The sequence below is a fragment of the Phyllostomus hastatus genome, unplaced genomic scaffold (genome assembly GCF_019186645.2).
Source record: "Phyllostomus hastatus isolate PE091 unplaced genomic scaffold, TTU_PhHast_1.1 phas_contig_86, whole genome shotgun sequence".
In the NCBI taxonomy this organism is placed as follows: Eukaryota; Metazoa; Chordata; class Mammalia; order Chiroptera; family Phyllostomidae; genus Phyllostomus; species Phyllostomus hastatus.
The window spans coordinates 74,778,428-74,797,696 of record NW_025333977.1 but is presented as its reverse complement, the minus strand read 5'-3'; the positions used below and the strand labels follow the sequence as shown (position 1 = coordinate 74,797,696).

Below are 19,269 nucleotides of genomic sequence, written 5' to 3'. Positions count from 1 at the left end.
TTTAATGATTATGAATAGCACACAAAACCACTCAATAAATGTTAGCCAGAAGTAGTAATAGTAAAATCAGTAATTGTATTTATATTATATATACAATACCTATTAACATTTTAGGACTCAATTATTATATACATCCCATATACATTTATGATATTAAGTTATATCTGAGATCTCATACTTGACCATAGAAAATTTGCTTAAAAATAATTGTTAAATAATTTTGTAGAAGTCTCTCTTTAGTGAAAATGTGGATGGCTAAACCATTCTCAAAGCAGCATACACTTGGACTCAACCAGATAAAATCAGAGGAAAATAAAAACGAAGTATAAGATGATTAAAAGGTACTATAATTGGGTATCATTTTCAACAATGTGCTAGTAATACAGTTGACTATGGATTGATACCAATCACACTTTGTATTTACCATATTTTATTAGTTAGAAACAAATTGCATATCTGTCCTAAATTCAAACTCAAAAGGAAGAGGTCACATAAAGTTATGACAGTAGGAAAGAGACAGAAATCACAGGTGCCACATTAGAACTTTAATTTGCACAGTAGATAATCTCTAAAACTAAAAAATTGAGTAAATAATGTGCTTGAGTGTTTTAATGTGGAGTCAAAATCTAAAGAATCAGCTAAAATGTATGACAACAATTGCCACTATAGAGCAGTAGAGAAAGCAGGGCCAATTTACTTTTTAATTATTTAGCTCATTAAACTATGTGCATGCATATGTTGTTTTATTGTAATTGAATTTTATTTTTATCAAATAATTGTAATGTGGATCTAGTATGGAGAATGCTTAAACTTTGCTCAAATACTAAAAAGTAATGAATGCCAAAAAAAATGGGCTGGAAAGCAATGACTGAGAAAAGATCTGAGAGATTTTGTTGACTGAAAACTCAAAAGAAGTCAATAATGAGATATAGTTCCTATGACCACTCACTGAAGTATGATAAATAAGTAGGAAAAATAGTTGTTTTACAGTATTCTGCATTGAATAGTCCATATTTGAAGTGATGTTTATTTCTAGGCTCCTAATTTGATTCTATTTTTCTATTGTTATAATATCAATGGTTTATTTTTATTATGAAATCAATATATTGTTTCTATGGAAAATTTTAGAGACTAGAAAAAAGAAAGAATCTGTAGTAACAATTTGTTGCTGATATTTTAAATACTATATATACATATATAATATGTATATATGAAAAATTGTACGTAGGACAATGACTCATGCGTCCCCTTCAAAGTAGGCACCTTGGGACCTCACACAGTTCTCCCATTCTCCATCAGTTGCCCCATCATATTTTCTTGAATATCATTGATGATCTGAAATCACTCCCCTTTCAAAGGTGAACTTAGTTTTGGGAAAAGCCAGAAGTCATAGGGCGACAAATCTGGGTTGTAGGGGGACCGAGTCACCTGGGTGATTTGATGTTTCACAAAAAACTCTGCACAAGATGCGATGCATGAGCAGGCACATTGTTGTGATGAAGCTGCCAATCACCAGTTGCCCATAGCTGCAGCCTTCTGAATCATCTGAATAGTTTCCATGGAAGACTGTTCAAGCTTAATGCAAAATTTGATGCAGACTTGTCTCTCTACTTGTTCAGTCCTTTTGAATGCAATGGCCACATAGTGCACATGCTCACTCAACAGCATCTACTGCCCCCACAGTGAAGTCCTCTTTGTTCACGTATGCACATTCCAGTCCACTCTGCTTGACTTCCAGTTTGCATTGATGTCGCACAAACCATTCTCACCATATTAAGAATGGCTAGACTTTTCCTGGACAGGTATATTATATAAATATAAATATAAATATAGATGATAGATATAAATATAAATATTTATTTATATTTATAAATATAAATGGTATTTATCTAACTAATGGTATACCATTATAGATATGGTATGTCTATAATGATATGTATATAATTATACATATACATATGTATATATATGGTATGTATATAACTAAATATATCCTTTGGATGCTGCTTTCTTGACTTAGTAGTGCATTGTAGAATAATTGTTTTTTTAGCCAAAATATTAAAAACTAGGACCAAATAAACCCTCATTTCTTAAACAACCAAAAACCAGGCAATATACGTAAAACAACAGTTCTCATGATATTGTCATCAGGCAAGAAGGGTCAGTGATTCATTCATGACAGTATCGATAAAAAAGAGACTTCATACTATGATGTGGACCGCAGCTTGTGGGGTCCGCAACATTCTGGATGGGGGAGAGACATTCACTCGAACTACTGAGTCCTGTGGGGGAAAAGAGCAAGCGTCTTCACTCTCAAGGGGAGCAAAAAGCCGAGGCCTCCTCCATGACAGGCCTTTATTTTTTTTTCTTGTCACAATACATGATGTTCCTCATATACTATGAATAGGTTGACTTTAGGTTGTTACCTTTTACAGAAAACAAAGGAGCCAATGCTGTTAATCACATCACAGAGGAGGGATATTGGTTACACTTGTCCTTGGAAGGTTTAGCATGGATTTTAGGAAGCTACAGTAAGCACTTGCTGTCTCAATTTAGGGTGAGGGAGTTTTTAGCAAAAGCAAGACTCAAAGCAGCCTAGGCATATTGCAGGCCTGATTTCCCACAGGAGAACCTATCCGTGGGCGTGGGTCCTGTGCATCTCCGAGTGGGAGTTAGGCCCTCACCATGCAGAACGGTCTCCTGCAATACTAAACCTCACAAGCTCAGGGGAGGCCTGCATGGAAGGCCCTACAAACTCAGAGACCTAAAGTAACCACAGAGGATGGTCTGAAATTAAAACTTTTTAACTAAAAGTGAGTCATGGCAGATAGTCATGTCCTATGCAAGTGTCTTCCTTTACAAAGGTCAATCTTTACCTTAACTGTTCCTGTTTGGACCACATGCAGTAAACATACCTTCAGAATGTCAGGGTAATCTCCTTTGCCAGACTCCTCGGGGAACAACCAGTGCACCAGAGCACAAAACCACAAAACCCCTCATTGTTATTATTGTTACCTGTTCTCCCAAATACCATCTCTCTGTGCTGTGAATGTTAATTGTTAACTATCCTGTACCCACCAATGTAAAAAAAAAATGTGTGTGTTCATTTTTTTTTCTAATCCCAGAGATTTCCTGGTTTTGCTTTCTCTCACCTCCTTAATCTATTAGCAGTGGGTTTCCTGTAATCCCCTTATATCTTGTCCTTAGATTCTGATGTATAAAATAAATGGTAAAACTGCCATTTTCCAGAGCATTTTCTCAACCCACTGAGATTTTACTTCCCAGGAGTTGTCATTGGTTTGACTCAAATAAACTAATAAAAATTCTCTCAGGTTTGAACGTTTCTTATATTGACAAAAGAAAAGAAACAAATAATGCAAGCCCTGTGATTCCCTATCTCTTTTGTGCAAAAAAGTTCTAAGACACAGAGCTGGGAAGAGGAACCCAGGCAGAATGCAGCAGCTGTCTCAGTTGATGTGGTGGTGTTGGACAGCCAGGGCACCTAGAGTGTGTAGGGCAATGTCCTAGAAAAGAGCTCTGGATAAAAGAGAGCTCTATGGAAAGAGAACTCCAGTGTTCCTTCCACAGGGGTTTCTCTAGAATGCCCAATTGAGTACTGGCCAGGTACATGTGGGAGAAATTATCTGAGGCCAAGGAAAGAACAACTTTTGTCAGTAAGTTCTATAACTTAAATCAAATGGACAAATTCCTTGATCACCAATGATCAAAACTGCCTAAGGTCATGACCTGTGTGGCTCAGTTGGTTGAACATCATCCTGAAAAGCAACCCAGCTTGGTAAAGAAGAGGTAATTTTTTATTCTCTAATGATATGATTGTCAATGTTGAAAGTCCTATTGAATTTACAAAAAAATACCCCTGAAAAACAAACCTACTGTAATTAATAGCTGAGTTCATTCTAGTTGTATGACATAAGATCAGTATATCAAAATCAATCATATGTCTATGTACTGGTAATAATATTAGAATATTAAAATTAAAAAAGAAAAATATGCAAGATGATACACTGTATATCTTAATTAAGAAGATCACAACTCACAGGTCAGATGACTAAATTTGTTAAAATATCATTTTTTCCCAAATTAATAAATAAAGCCAATGCACACCCAATCAGAATTCCAACAGGTATTTTTTTTAAAGATTTTTATTTATTTATTTTTAGAGAGAGGGAAAGGGAAGGAGAAAGAGAGGGAGAGAGATATCAATGTGTGGTTGCCTCTTGTGTGCCCCCAACTGAGAACCTGGCTTGGCATGTGCCCTGACTGGGAATAGAACTTTAGTTCACAGTCTAGCAAGTGATCTACTGAGCCACATCATCCAGGGCTTTTTTTTTTTTTTTTTTTAGAAATTGAGAAGCTGATTCTCAAAATCATGTGGAAATTCAAAGGACCTAGAATAGTCAAAATCAACTTTGAAAAAGAAGGACAAAGTTTGAGGACTTGGACTACTTTACTTTGGTACATTATGAACTTATAATAATCAAGCCAGGGCCAAGATCCAGTGAGGCAAACAAGGTGCATATGGCACCAAATTTAAAGAATCATTTCCTCTCAGTATCATACAAGATCAGGAGTGGCACTTGCACAAACCTGACAGCGATGTCTCTTTAAATTTTATGCCTTAAATTTAAGTGCTATACTTGCTTCATCCCAGTCCTGGCTCTGATCAAGATAGTGTGGTACTGACATTAAAGTCAACAAATAACTAAAGTCAGTGCAGTCATTGCATTAAAATGCACAAATATACTAATATTACAGAAGACACAGTCCAGGAAAAAACCCACACATATGTGGTCAATTGATTTTCAACAGAGATGAGAAGGCAATTTAATGTACAATAGACATTTCCTTAAAGACAATATATAAATAAATAGCCAATAAGCACATGAAGAGGAAATCAACATTATTAGCCATCAGGGAAAGGCAAATCACAATGAGGTATTGCTTCATACCTACAAGGATAACTTTAATCAAAGACATAGATAATAGAAAATGTTGGCAAGAGGTAAAGAATGGGAACCCTCATACATTGCTGTCAGAAATGTAGTGTGTACAGCCAGTGAGGAAAACAGGGAGTTCACCTAAAAATTAAATACAGACATATTCAAAATGAACAAATCTATAGGGACAGGAAGTAGACACAAAATGGTTGCTTATGCCCAGGAGCAAGAAAGTTCTGTGGGAAATCTGGAGTGACCACTAATCAAAGAAAACACATGGTTTCTCTGTGTGGGAAAGAGGGTAATAAAATTGGTTATAGTTATATTCGTTTGCTAGGGGTGCTGAAACAAAGTACCACATGCTAGATGACTTAAACAAAAAATGTATTGTCTCAAGGCTCTGGAGGCTAGAATTCTAAGACCAATGTGCCAGAACAGTTGTTCCTTCTGAGGGCTGTGAGAGTCACATTGTCTTCTCTTTATACACATCTATATCCAAAATTCCCTTTCTTATAAGGACATAAATCATATTGAATTAGAGCCCCCCCTAATTATTTTACTTTAACTTGATTACCTTTGTAATCCAAATAAGGTCACATTCTAAGGTACTAGAGGATAAGACTTCAACATATAAATTGGGAGGGGGGATAATTCAACCCTTAAAAATAGTGGTGGTTGAATAACATTGAATATCTAAAAACCATTCAGTAATAACACTCCAAATGAATGAATAGTATGGTACATGAATTATACCTTAACAAATCTGTTATACAAAATATAAAAATATAGAATGAAACTTTTAAAAATATTAACAGACAACTTAAAAAGGCCCAATTTTAACCATTTCACCAAAGACATAATAATTGCATGAGAACACATGTAAAGTTTTCAATATCATTAATCATTAGAAAAATTCAAATCAAACTCATTGTGATACCTTTGTACACCAAGTAAAATGGCTACACTCAAAAGATTGATTTTGGTGCAGATTCGGTCACTAATTCTGCATGAAGTAGCAGAAGTGAAGGGAACCAGGTTTGTGGAAGTAATCATGGTGATAGAAATACATCAGCCTCAGAAGCCACTGAGGTGGTCTGATCTATGCTAAAGTACATGTATTAGAAATCTTACTATAAAGTTTGTGTCTTTTTCAAAGCAAGTTAAATATTCTCTATCCTCACTAGTTGTGTTTTTTAAAATAACACTCCTGTCTCTTATTTTGTTTTATAGAGAAAAATAAAAAAAATAAAATAAAAATAAAAGATTGATTTTAGGGAGCAATAGCAACAATGAAGAGCGAGTAGAATTCCCGCGTACTGCTTATCAGAGGTCAAAATTTCATAGCCACTTTGAAAAAAAAGTATGTGAATTTTATATAAAGTGAAACACTCAATTCCATTTCTAGAAATTATCCAATGTTGTGTAATAAAGAATTGACTGGCTTTTTCTCCTGATTTCAGGAAAAGAACATTTAAATCCTCAGAATTGTTTCCTAACAGGAGTGTCTTTGTTATTCAGGATGAGTCCCTAGGACCACACCTTCTGAGATTAGGTTACTGAAACCACACGTTGTGGGTGCCTAGTTTTAGAACGGAGGTTAACCCTTGCAGAAGAACTAACCACATGATTAGAGCTCTGGAGTTTTACAGCCATGTGATATCAGTCCAAACCTCCAACTTCCAGGGAGAGGAAGGAGACTGAAGCTTGAGTTTAATCATGTAGTTGATGATTCAGTGGATCATGACTACGTAATGAAGCCCCATCAAGAACTCTGGACATTTTACTAACCAGGTAGTTTTCCCGGTTAGTAAAATACATCTATGTACTAGAAGGGTGACATATCCTAAGAAAATGAAAACTTTATATTTAGAATTGTTCCATACCTATCCCAATAATGTCTCTTAGTCTTGTGTCTTTTGCTATAATAAAACTGTAATTATAAGTATATCTCTTTCTTGAGTTTTGTGAGGATTCTAAATAATTACCTTTGAAGGTGTGAGGGTAGAAACCCTCTCTGAATTATTTATAGCCAGTTGGTCAAAAGTGTAGGCAACCTGGAAACCCTCAATTTGCTTGCTGGAGTCTAAAGTGAGGGCAAGTCTTGTGGAAGACTGGGCCCTCAACCTATGAAGTCTGGTCTGAGCTGAGTAGTGTGTGTCAAACGTGAATTGTACCCAAGAAAGTTGGAAACCTATTCACATAAGACTTTATATGAATGTTCACAGCAGCTGAGCTGTGATTAAATGTCCAAGAATTGGAAACAACCCAAATATCCATCTACAATGAAAGAATAAATAATGACTATCCATTCAATGCAATATTACCAATTAACAAAAAGGAATTGACTATTGATACATGGAACAAATGAACACATATCAAACTTATTTCACTAAATAAAATGATCCAGACACAGTAGATTTATAGTATATAATTCCATTGGTATAAATTCAAGTGACAGAGGATATATCAGTTGTTGCCAGGTGCTAAGAATGGAAGGAAGGTATTTTTGTAAATAGGATTGATTAAAATTTTCAAAGTTATGAGGATGTTAATGGCAAATGGCACCAGATGTTAGACCTCGGTCTTTGAGTTTTGTCTAAGAAAGAATTCAGAGTCAAGACTCAAAAACAAGCAAAAGTTTATTTAGAAAGTCGCTAAAGTAAAAGAAGTGAACTGTGAAAGAAGTAAGCCAGCTGGCTGTTTGGACTCAGCAAACAAGTTACAGTGGCAAAAGAAGGCTGTTGGAGCTCAGCTCCTTTCTCTTTCAGCAGAAAGAAAGCAAATGTGCCTAGAGGGAAAAAATGGGGAGGTAACGTGCAAGTGTGTGCGACAGAGAGAGAAAGAGAGAGAGAACACTGGGTCTTTCACCTTAAGGGATTGTATCTGTTTCCTAAAAGTGGGGATTTTAGGGCAGGTCTCTGGGAGGATCTTGAGAGAATATTCATCAGCTTTTCAGATGTGTCTCCTCAGGGTCATGGTCTCCACTCATTGGTCTGCACCAGAGCAGGAGGTCATTAGTCATCACAGCTGGTCCTGATGTCAGCCATGGTGTTGCCACACCTGGCCTTGCTGCTTTTCTGGACATGGATCTGAAACATAATTGAGGCCTAGTTGTTATCTCTATTTGACCCAAACTCTGTCTCTGTGGTTAACAAACCCAAGGCTTTGTTCCTAAGATTATTCCAGTCAGAACCTCATTGTTCTGAAGGCTTAATGTTCAAGGGAGTGGTCATGCAAGGGTTTGTATAGGGGTATATGGTGCTATTCTTGGACCCCTGTTTCCCTCCTCATAAGGGGATCTAAATCACATGACCAGTGATAAGCTAGGGGAGGAAACGTCACACTGGGGGTTAGGTACCAGCTTACAAACTGCATTGCTAGGCACCTGGGGCCTTCTGCCCAGTGACCTTCGGTGCCTGGCTTATCATTCCTGCTTTGCGCATGTGCAGTAACTCCCTTCTACATCAGAAATAGTTTATGTCATGACCGTGGCCGTGTTTACAAAACTTTATTCATTATCTTGGCCCCAATGTCACACAATATGTAATAATTGATTCTAGTCAAATTACAAATATTACTTTAAATGGCAATATTCAATTTCTTTATTTCTTTGAAGGTTATGTGGATGGGCTCACTGTGTGAAAGTTCATCAAACTGTACCCTTATTATTTGTTCAGCTTTTGAACTGTATATAAAATTTTACTTCATTAAAGTTTATGTTTTTAAATGTTGTTTGTAATTTGTTAGGTTTTTAAAGATTTTTATAGCTTTTATACATTTCTTAAATTTATTCATAACCATTTATTTTGTGGGTTTTACTCATACTTTAATAGAATATCCCTTATTATATTTTTCTTATCCATATTTGGCATATGAAAAACTATTGTACTTTAAAAATAATTTTTAAATTAATAATTTCTAAACTTTTCCACTTGGTTTTTTACTGTTTCCATGTAGGTTATCAAATTAAAGATAATAATGATAATTTAGTTAGCTTTTTTAATGTTTATGGTTCTTGCTTCCTTTTCTTGTCAACTGTAGTGTCTCAGAGTTTTAGAAATATGACAAATGATAGTGGAGATATCATACATTCTTCTCATTCTTCTTATTTGAATGAGAATTCTTTCAATAATCAAGTCTGAAATATAATGTTGGCTAGCTCAAAATGTGTATCTGTCAGGTTAAGAAATGCCCTTCTTTCCTATTTCACTAAGATTATAAAATCAGAAATACATGTTGAATTTTATCCAATACTTTATGTCATTCATTGCAAAATCTTTTACCATATTTTGCTGTGTATAAATGCACACTTTCTTTTTAAAGATTTTATTTATTTATTTTTTAGAGAGGAAAGGAAGAAAGAAAGAGAGAAAGAGAGAGAAACATCAATGTGTGGTTGCTGGGGACCGTGGCCTGCAACCCAGGCATGTGCCCTGACTGGGAATCAAACCTGCACTCAATCCACTGAGCTATGCCAGCCAGGGCTAAATGCACACTTTTTGCCCAAATTTGGGGGGAAAAAATAAGGATCCACATTACACATGCATAGTACTAATTCTGTACCTATATAAATGTTTTTAATTCTTTTATTTATGCTTATGCTTTAAAAGTATAACTCTAAAAAGCAATAACTCTACCTGTGTGCAAAATAATATTCTGGAATACAATAATTAGTTTTGTTTCTAAATATAAACAAATAAATAATTGAAATAAAAATTAAAATGAAAGATTTTTTTCCTGAAAGTTTGGGCCAAAAATGTAGTGTACATTATACATAACAAAATATAGTAATTTTCTTCTTTTGATAAAGTACTATAGTATATTATTTCAATTGATTTGTTAGTTATCTATTCTTATATTCCTGAAATAAATTCTATTTGCTATTATTTTATCAATAGTCTGTAAGATTAATTTTCACAATTTATTGTTTAGTATTGAAGCATCTTTATTTTGTAGTTTGCTTTTCTGTGATTTCTTAATCAGTTTCAGGATACATACAAATTTCTTATTCATAAAAATAAATAAGGTCCTTGTTTTGTTGTCAGTGTTGTAGTAATCCAGACAATATTTGGTCTTTGAGCATTGAAAGATCTTGCCTTTGGAATCCAGTTTCAATTGATAAGATGAGAGGTTTAGGAATTGTGTTCTCTTGGAGAACAAGTACCTTTGAGCTGGTTCTGAAAGACCAGACCCAGTGAATTGAATCAACTAGCTATTTCTTTTTATTGGAGAAGAGAAGTTGAATGATACAGCTTTTTATATAATCTCCTTTATATTTATTCCATTCAGTTGTACTCAAATATCTTCCTTATTAATAACTTCTTAGTCATAGGGCTTCAAAGAATCCCTATGAGAACTTTATCTTCCAAGGCCACAAGAGGATCTGGGTCATTTTCAACACAAGGATAAGCCCCAGACATAGCTCCTGAGGAGAAACAAAAGAGCTCAAAGTAGAAAATGCAAGGATACAGACCCTGAAATAAGCCATAGGCTATCTGGGTGCCCAGGTCGAATAAATGCTGGAACAGATGGGAAATGAGAGACTCATAATAGAGCATCAACATGAATATAAAAGATAAAAAGTACAATCCAGCAATCAACAAATTCTTATTCATATCTTACTGATGTAAAAAGCTTTAAATTGAATTTATTGTACATTTAGTTCCCTATAGAGCACATTCTGGGCCTTAATAGGCAGTGCCAATGTAAAATAGAGCAATATAAAATAGGTACATGATGCAAATCCTGAGAAGCATCTAAGAGCAGCAATAGCTGATCAAGAACACACTTGCAATCCAGAGACCGATAGAACTCGAACTTGTTCCTTTGCTTTCTCTTTGTGCTGACTTTCTGTTCCTTCTGTCCTTGACGGAAAAACAGAAGTTTTTACTCCATCTCTCCCTTAGTCCCTCCTTTTCTACCTACTTTGCCTGCAGCTTCTAGGCTTTGTGCTGCTTCCACCCCTAATATTTCATGCCGTGGAATCTGCTAAACTTCTTGCTGGACAAATTTTCATTCTATTCTAGGAAGGTTCCATTCTTCTTGTGAATCACATATAAAATAAACCTTTGTTTTTCTGAAACTAATTGTCTTTCATAACTTTGCTGTGTTATTATGCAAAAAGGTCTCTTCCTTACCAGGACAACTAGAAAACTAGATGGACAACTAGAAAACGTGCCTCTCCTTTTAATAATAACATTTTAATTATCTGTCCTACTTTAAACTCTGAACTTCCTCTTCTGAAGGCTTGCTTTGAATTGTCTCACACAGTGCCAATGAGACAAATACATTAAATAGAATGACAAAGGCAGATTTTTGTTTTAAAGAAGACATTGGCAATTATGTATCTAGTCTGAACTCACCTTAACGTTACTATGTCATCCACAACTTTAAGAACATTTTCACCCATCCTGTGACAGTTGCTAAAAACAAGCTTAAAAATGAAAGAGAAAGAATATAAGCCATAACAATGAGGTTTTCTTACTTTCTTTATATAATATAATAACTGGGAGATTTATAGCCTTCTGCAGACTTAAGAAAAGCATTGATGAAATCACTGTTGATCTGAGTCTATACTAAACCTCAATAGGATTTTAGTCTCCTCATTCACCCTTTCCAGCACTTTCTCCAGCTACTTTTCTGATTTAATTTAAAGTATAATAACTATTATTTAGTTTTGTATTCTATTCAATATCTCCCTGGAATGGTCCAGAAAAATCAGAAAGTAAATATTTTGTACATAACAGTAGTTCACCAACCGAAGAAACTCTCTCTATTGGAATTATTGCTTTGGTAGTGGAAGAAACATAAAAACAGATTATTTCTATAATTTCCCTTTGAGAACCCAACATTACAGGTTTCTTATGCAGAGATGCTTCCTAACCTATCTAATGATTAGAACAAATAAAATTTAATGTTAAAAATTTGTCAAGAAGTTTACTGGCCTCTCCCTTTGTAAATTCTTTTTCTATGTGTACCTTTAGCTTAATACTGTGTATTTACATGAAGGTGGAGGAGAATCAAATTCAAATCCATCTCATGGCAGGACTACCTGTACAATAAAATTTAATGGCTATCTTTAAAGGTTTGAGTATGAGTCATTTTTGAAAAAAATAATTTAATTTATTTTTCAAGCTTCTAACATACAGAAGGGAAATCCCACTCTGTCCTCAAAAATCAAAGAAAATAGTTTAATAGGCAAAGCACTTATTATTTGACCAAAAAATCCTCCTCAGATTTCTACTAGAGTCAAGACAGAAAGATCAATTCAGCTTTTTAAAGAAGCAATGACTCAGAAAACCAATCACATAAGGACAGGGTCTGCTATTTATGCTGCATAGATTTTACAAGGTACTATTCGGTATACTTAAAGTTGATTGGCCTATAAATTAAAAAAAAAAACCCTTTTGTATCTCAATAAAAGGAGATATTTCTGGGAGCCCTAGAGGGCTGTCTCCTGGACAGATAAGTGAGGAAATTGTACTTCAATTCTATTTCTTCATTTCCTTTCTACTGCCAGCTTTGGCTCTTCAGTTTCCTTCTTCACCCAGGAAAAGATAATTGGATTTATCATACTATTTCTAATTTTTAAGAGACTTACAAAGCAAGGCCCCTTTTTCACTGTGGCCAATGTTTAATAGAGCTTTTCTTTGTATGGACAGTTCCATGTTGCTGAAGTATATATGAAATGTTTCTTCCAGTGCAATTAAATATTCTACCCTCCAGGATAAATGCATGATTATAAGAGTGACATCAGTCATTAACCCTGAGTGTCTGAGGTATAAATATAGCAAAAATGTATATGTATATATCCCAAACTTGAGCTTAAAAAAAAAGAAAGTTTTATTTGGAGAAACAATATAAGGTGGGGTTTTAAAGTGTAGCTTCAAAATCAGAAATGCTTAAATTTTTATTCTATCATTATTAGCCTAAGATTCTTCATCTTAGGAATAAAGATAGTAATACAAATTTTATAGGATTATTGAGAGAAATTGGTGAACTAACACATGTAGAATGCTTAGCATACTGCTTAGCTTTTTAATAAATGTCATTATGGTCAAAACAAGCTGTCTGAGACCATCTTCCTTTCATCTGGACAGGGCAAGAGGCCAGCTGCTGGAGCTTTTGGGTTTTTCCCAGGCCCATCCTGCCTGTTTTCAGCATTTAGTGATCCAGTCACAGGCTCCCTTTTTCACTGGACCTCAGAATTCACCAGGTCTTTCCCTAAAGAGATAGTAGGACTAAGTTTCTATCATTTTCAACAACCACGCGCCAGCCTCCAGCTTCTGCTGTCCTCAAGCCTTGGTCAGCTTTCCTGACACCTGCAGTGAAGGCGTTCTTCAGGAGTCATATTTGAAAACCAGATTCACATTTCCATTATTTCAGGTCATCACCCAAACAAGCTGTGATCTGGTTATAATCTCAGGAATGCTCTTCACCCTCCGAATACAATATTCTCACACATGGCTCTTCATGCCCTCGACTCAATTACTCTCTTCCAAGTGCTTTTTTTTTTCACTACCATTTAGAGATTCCTGAACTCTCTTCCATGTGTATTAAAAAATATAAATCTTGAATCCTCCTTTATGGTATCATGGGACTTGAGTGTAAAGAAAGACTAGAAGCCAGTTTCTAAGGATTCCACCATCCTGAGTACTTTCGCTTTCCATGTGAATGACCAATTTGACAAACTAGATTTACTATTTCTTAAGCTCTTTTATTCCATTCAACTTCACTTATGCCTGCATACTAAGTGAAACCCAGATTTTCTCATTACCCTTTTCTAGTACTCTTGGTATTCCACAAAATTGCCTGTGCCCAAAACTAGTGGTTGATTAACTAAGCAAGATCACATATGTTAAGTGACTATCTTTATGTTTGGCATGTTAAACAGCACCTATTAGAAGGTAATCACCTACTGTCCAGTACCAATATTGATAGACATAGTTACATAATATTGTTCTTCTTCCCCCCTCACATAGCTTTGACATATACACTGAAATGACACCCCTTAGAGTATTATAAATCATGTAGGAAATTGTGAACTTGTCAATATAAATAGCACACTATATTCAAAACAAAACAATTTTTTACATTTACAAATATAAGGCATATGCTTGTGCTGCTTTTCCTTCATGAGAGGAGCTTCCTTATTTTTTAAAATATTTGATTATTCAAAAGTTTCAAGAAAAACATTCATTTTGACCTTTAAGAACTATATGTTGTAATAAGAGTCCTTCTTGGAGATTGAATAAGGTGTTTAGATTGTGATATGTATTTCTTTGTTTGTTTTAAAACAAAAATGAATTTATAGCTTTTATTTCTATAGTCAAAGTTAAAAAAATATCCTTAAAAGGTTATCTTGAATGACTCTGTTCCAAAGCAGTCACAAAATGGTCCTTAAAAGTAAAGATCTGTACCAATAAGTTATCTATTTTCCCCCCAAAAAATCTTTCAGTAGAAGACTATAAAGAATATTAGTAGAAAAATATCTAATTTCTACTCTCTGATGTAATCTTAATTTTCATATAAAGAGGCCAAGAATGACTCTTAGTATCACCTCAAGAGAGTTCTCCTCATATCTTTCTCAGGAAGATAAATGTCGGTTGTACTCACCCCCAGAATTATATTATTTTTGACTCCCTTCATTAACCAACTCTGAAATACTTATTGATGTGGTATTATAGAAGAAAATGGTTAAACTAGAGAAAATGTTAGCAAATTGGAAATTCCTAACATAGTGCAATATGTTTCAATGCCGAAACAGAGACTTATTTGAAATTCATGTTACTATGATTTGCTTTTATGTTCTTCTTTTCTGTTCATCCCCTGTGGGCCAATTGACATTTCTTGGTCATTGGAAGGCCTTTGTCCTGCTCATGCTCAAGGCTTGAGAACAAAACAAACAGAAATTTAACATTCTTTGCCTTTTCTACATTCACTTGGGTTTTTTTCATTTTGTTTCTTTATTTGTTTGTTTGTTTTTGAGAAATGGTTTCTGCTTGCTTTCTACCTATATACCATGTGGTCTTTGATCTCTGTATAGCAAGGCTTACATAAGGATTTATATTCAGTACAATAGGTTGACTGCTCACAATTGACTTCTAAGGACACAAACTCAGGAATATTATCCATGTTAGATTTTCTATATCGCCCCACCCCAATTTCATTGTCCTTTTTACAAATCTTTCACTATCTCACATGATCACTAAAATCTGTTCTAATATAGCACATTTATTACATGTTTATTTCAATACATTTGGTTTATGGCTATTGAGATCTTGCATGTTAAAAAATTGAATACAAGTCAAATGTATAATTTTTCTTATCAGATAACAAAAGTGAAACAAGTAACTACTTTTACAATTTTAATTGTTTATTGTTAAAATTCCATGTTCTACTTTCTATTTAGGCAGTTAATACTTTTCAGGAAATATTTGAATTCCTATCATAATAAACTCTTAACTTTAAACATATATATTGCATAGTAATAAAATTTTCAGTGGAAACACACACAAGGACAAGTCTTGCCTATTTTTCTGCATTGTTTACATTTTCCTAGCACCTAAGAAACTGAGGTAACCTATCTAAAGTTAGTTCCACATAGGTAATGCATGAAAAAAAATTCTATATCAGTCTCAAAGGATGAAAGCAAGGTTGAAAGAATATATGTTTCTCCAATGCTTAGAAATAATTGAGCAAAAATTTCTTATTTTTCTTTTCTTTTAGTTCGGCATTATTTGAAAGAGCAATTGATCCAACAAGAAGTTGCATAATGTAAAATAATTATATGAAAGATAGTGTTCTTTATGATGTTAGCTATTATTAATTCATATGTTACCGTCAGCATATATGTATAATCATTGCATTGACATTCCCACCAGATGGCAATGTTAAGACTCATGTTGTTATTTGATTAATTATAGATATGCATATATACTGGAGAAAGCATTGCTGAACAAACTTGAAGTACATGTTGATAAAATTCATTTCAATCACCCTTGCTCTGTTGAATTCACAAAGATTTATGTCATTTTAAAATTATGTGTGGTATTAACTTCAAAGAAAGTAATAATTGTCATTTTAAGGAAATCATTTAATATGATTGTTATTGGTAGTTAGAAAAGTCTCTTTTGAACTAACTCTTGAAAGCATTATGAAGTCCTAAATTATGTAAGATTTACTTACTATCTTATAATAATTAATAAAATCAAAGCACAGGAGCTAATTAGAGATTGCTTAATATGAATACCAGAAGAAAAGGAATATGAAAAAAATTGTCTTTGAGATTAATATTTACAAGGCCTGAGAAACATATTTTGAGAAAATGAAATGTAAGGAAAAAGAGGATTCATGTTACACAAAACAAATGTGAAGGGGAAAAAAGAGAGAAAGAGAGAGAGAGAGAGAATCAGCTGTTCAAGTCTTTGCACTAGCACCTGATCCAAAGTCTATTTCTCTGGCCTGCAGAAGAGTTCCCCGATATGAAAAAAAAAATGCTGTTTGTTTCTTTGTTTGCTTTTTTTTATTTGCTTGTGTTTAGTAGGCAACTGTTCTCTATATAGAGTTAAGACTTATACCAATCCTTCTCTGAGTGTGGGTCTGCAGACTGGGGTTGGTGTACAAACTCTTTGCTACTAGTTAGTGATAAGGTCATTTAGACAGCTAGAATAAGCATTCTTGGCTGTTGAATCTGAGAGTTAAAAAAACAAAAACACAAATGAAAAGCCTTGAAGTTGTATTTTGCATTTCTTTTTTTTACACTTTATTTTAAAGTAATTCATTTTTAATGTATTTTACAAAAATATCACTTCAGAATGGATTAGAAGTGAAGGAAAAACTAACCTTTCATCACAGATGGTTTAAGAAACACACAGATATCTTTACAGTGACTCCAGATCTTTTTTCTTTACAGAGTTATGACTATACAGAAGAATTTCTTTCTTTTGGATGCCCCAATCTTTCCTTTCCTTTGGTCCAATAACATTTAACAGTAAAGCAGTGAGATTATAGTCTATATTGAAGTCACAGCTGACAATGAGGCTATATGTTAATCAGCTTCTGTCTGTTTCATTTCCTGGTCACTGAAAAATCATGCTTCCTTGATTTCAAGAGAAGACTCAAGTCACATTGAATTATAATGTGATAAATCTGAGATGTAACCACCTAGAAGCATTTATTGAGCTTCCACTCAATATTCCACAATGTCTCAGTCTTCAAAAGACTTTAAAACACTGTTTGAACAAAGATAAATTCACTGGAAACAATGATTAAACAACACACAGCTAGAGCTAACTTTTATGCTGCCAACTCTAAGTGATGGAGGAATTCAGAGGCAAAGGAAATCGTTTCTTCATTTGCATAAGCAGATAATAACCTCTATTTCTCATGATTATAAGTTAATGTTAAGACTCATCCAATGGTTAGCACAAAGTAGGTGCTCACCACATTTTTGTTTTTAAAGAAGTAACATGATCAGGGCAGTTTTTGAAAAGGTGAATTCAATTCACATAAGCAAAGAAAATATGTTTTTAAAAATTCTGTATGAAAGATTTTGTATTTGTCACAATATTCCTTAGTAATCCTGTGAGGATTTGTGCAGAACAGAAATGAACAAAACCAGGCATGAAGACAGAGTTCCACAGATGATATTTTGTTTACTGGGACCAGTACCCTCTGATCTCTACTAAAAAATTCACAACTGTTTCTGTGATCAAACTACTGTATACACCAAAAATGTTTAGGGACAGAGAATGAGACTGGGCCATGGTTCTTATTCTCCTTGAATAAGAAAAGGTAATGATGTTTTTTTTCAAAAATAAAACTACTGATGTAAGTGATGACACAAATAACCTAATCACTTGTTTCCTTCCAGTTAGTTTAACCAGAGTGGAAACTCTGAAATAGAGCACAAATAGTAATCATTATTTCCTGTCTTTCAGCCTTTCCCCAGCCTTCTTTGTGTAAGTCAGCAAAGTTCTAAGGCCTTCTCAACTTTCATCTTTTTCCTCCCTTTGTAATTTGAGCTTGATTGTTCCCTCTATGTTGTGGAATAAAACCATTTCTGTAATCTTTTAAAAAGCAGTTTTAAAAAGTCTCATTTTATGTTCAAATGATTTGAATAATGAAAAAAACCCCAAGAAAAAATTTGTTTCCATTTCTCCTCCTTTTTCATTTTCTCTTTGGTAAGAGAGCCTACCTTTGTACCTGAATTCATTCCCCATAGGTAAGCCAGCCAGGCCTTGGCTCTACAGAAGGGAGTTTCCTTGAAAAGCTGTCAGGACTTTCCCCTACAAATAGATGCTTGTAATTAGATCTCTCCACTTTAGTAATAGCGATTCCAGATGGCTGCTTCTAGAAAAAGCAAGAATTTCTGACTACTCTTAAGTGGGAGAACTGTATGCTTTCAACTTCCTGATTGATCAGGTATTACGAGAAGACCTCTGGCATTAGGCAGGTTCCTTTGTTAGGGGAACTGTATTTGGGGCTCTTGCTGTTGCAGAGAGCTCTTTAAAGAAAATACTAATTGTACTTTTCCTTCAACATTACAAATGTCTGTTAACCATCAGTCCTTTGTGAATCCATGGCTGAATACATAAAATTCTTGAAGTTCAAGTCCTGAAGTTCAACACATGGAATCTGAAGAAAGTTAGGTAAAGCTAGCAAATACATAAACACATGGACAGCAAAGGAAGTGTGAGGTGGAGATCAAAGCTCTAGTGTACTTTTGATATCAGTTATTGTTATTTCCTAAACTGCTACATAAAAAACACTCTCCCCAAAAGAATCTCATTTCAGATTTGCAAAATCCTGCAAGATTGGAAAAGCAGGTACTTAACCCCTCTTTTATAGATGAAAATACTGAGGATCTGGGAGGCTAAGTGCCCAACTAGTGGTAGAGTCAGGGCCTGAATGCACATCAGCATGTGTCTCTTCCAAGGCTCTTTTCTGAATGCCAGGCTGGCACACTGTGTCAGAACCAGAGGAGGGATGAGCAGAGAAAAGAAAGAAGGCTTGGCAAAAACAGTGGTGTCAAAGCAACAACAGTAATAAAGCTACATATACTTTTCTTTTTGCATTAAATGTGGTGGTCTAAAACTTCTAATTCTCTCTGGAGACCTATTCTACAACCCATCATTTGTATTGTTTAGGACCATAATTGTTTGATTCCTGCAAAATCAGACTCCTAGACAAGATTTTGAGTGTTAAGTGGTTTATTTGAGAGGCAAGTATAGTGAGAAGGTACAAAAGTGAGGCAAAGAAGGAAAGAGGACTGATAAAGACTATGTTGATGAGTCAGGTTACCCATGGG

General features: G+C 34.5%; 1 non-coding gene across 1 annotated transcript; it reads left to right on the top strand.

Annotated features, from left to right (window-relative positions):
- Positions 1-5,940: 5,940 nt before the first annotated feature.
- On the top strand, positions 5,941-6,073 carry LOC123827618. The gene has a single exon (XR_006787277.1). It is a non-coding gene; the product is annotated as a small nucleolar RNA SNORA66 (small nucleolar RNA).
- Positions 6,074-19,269: the final 13,196 nt, after the last annotated feature.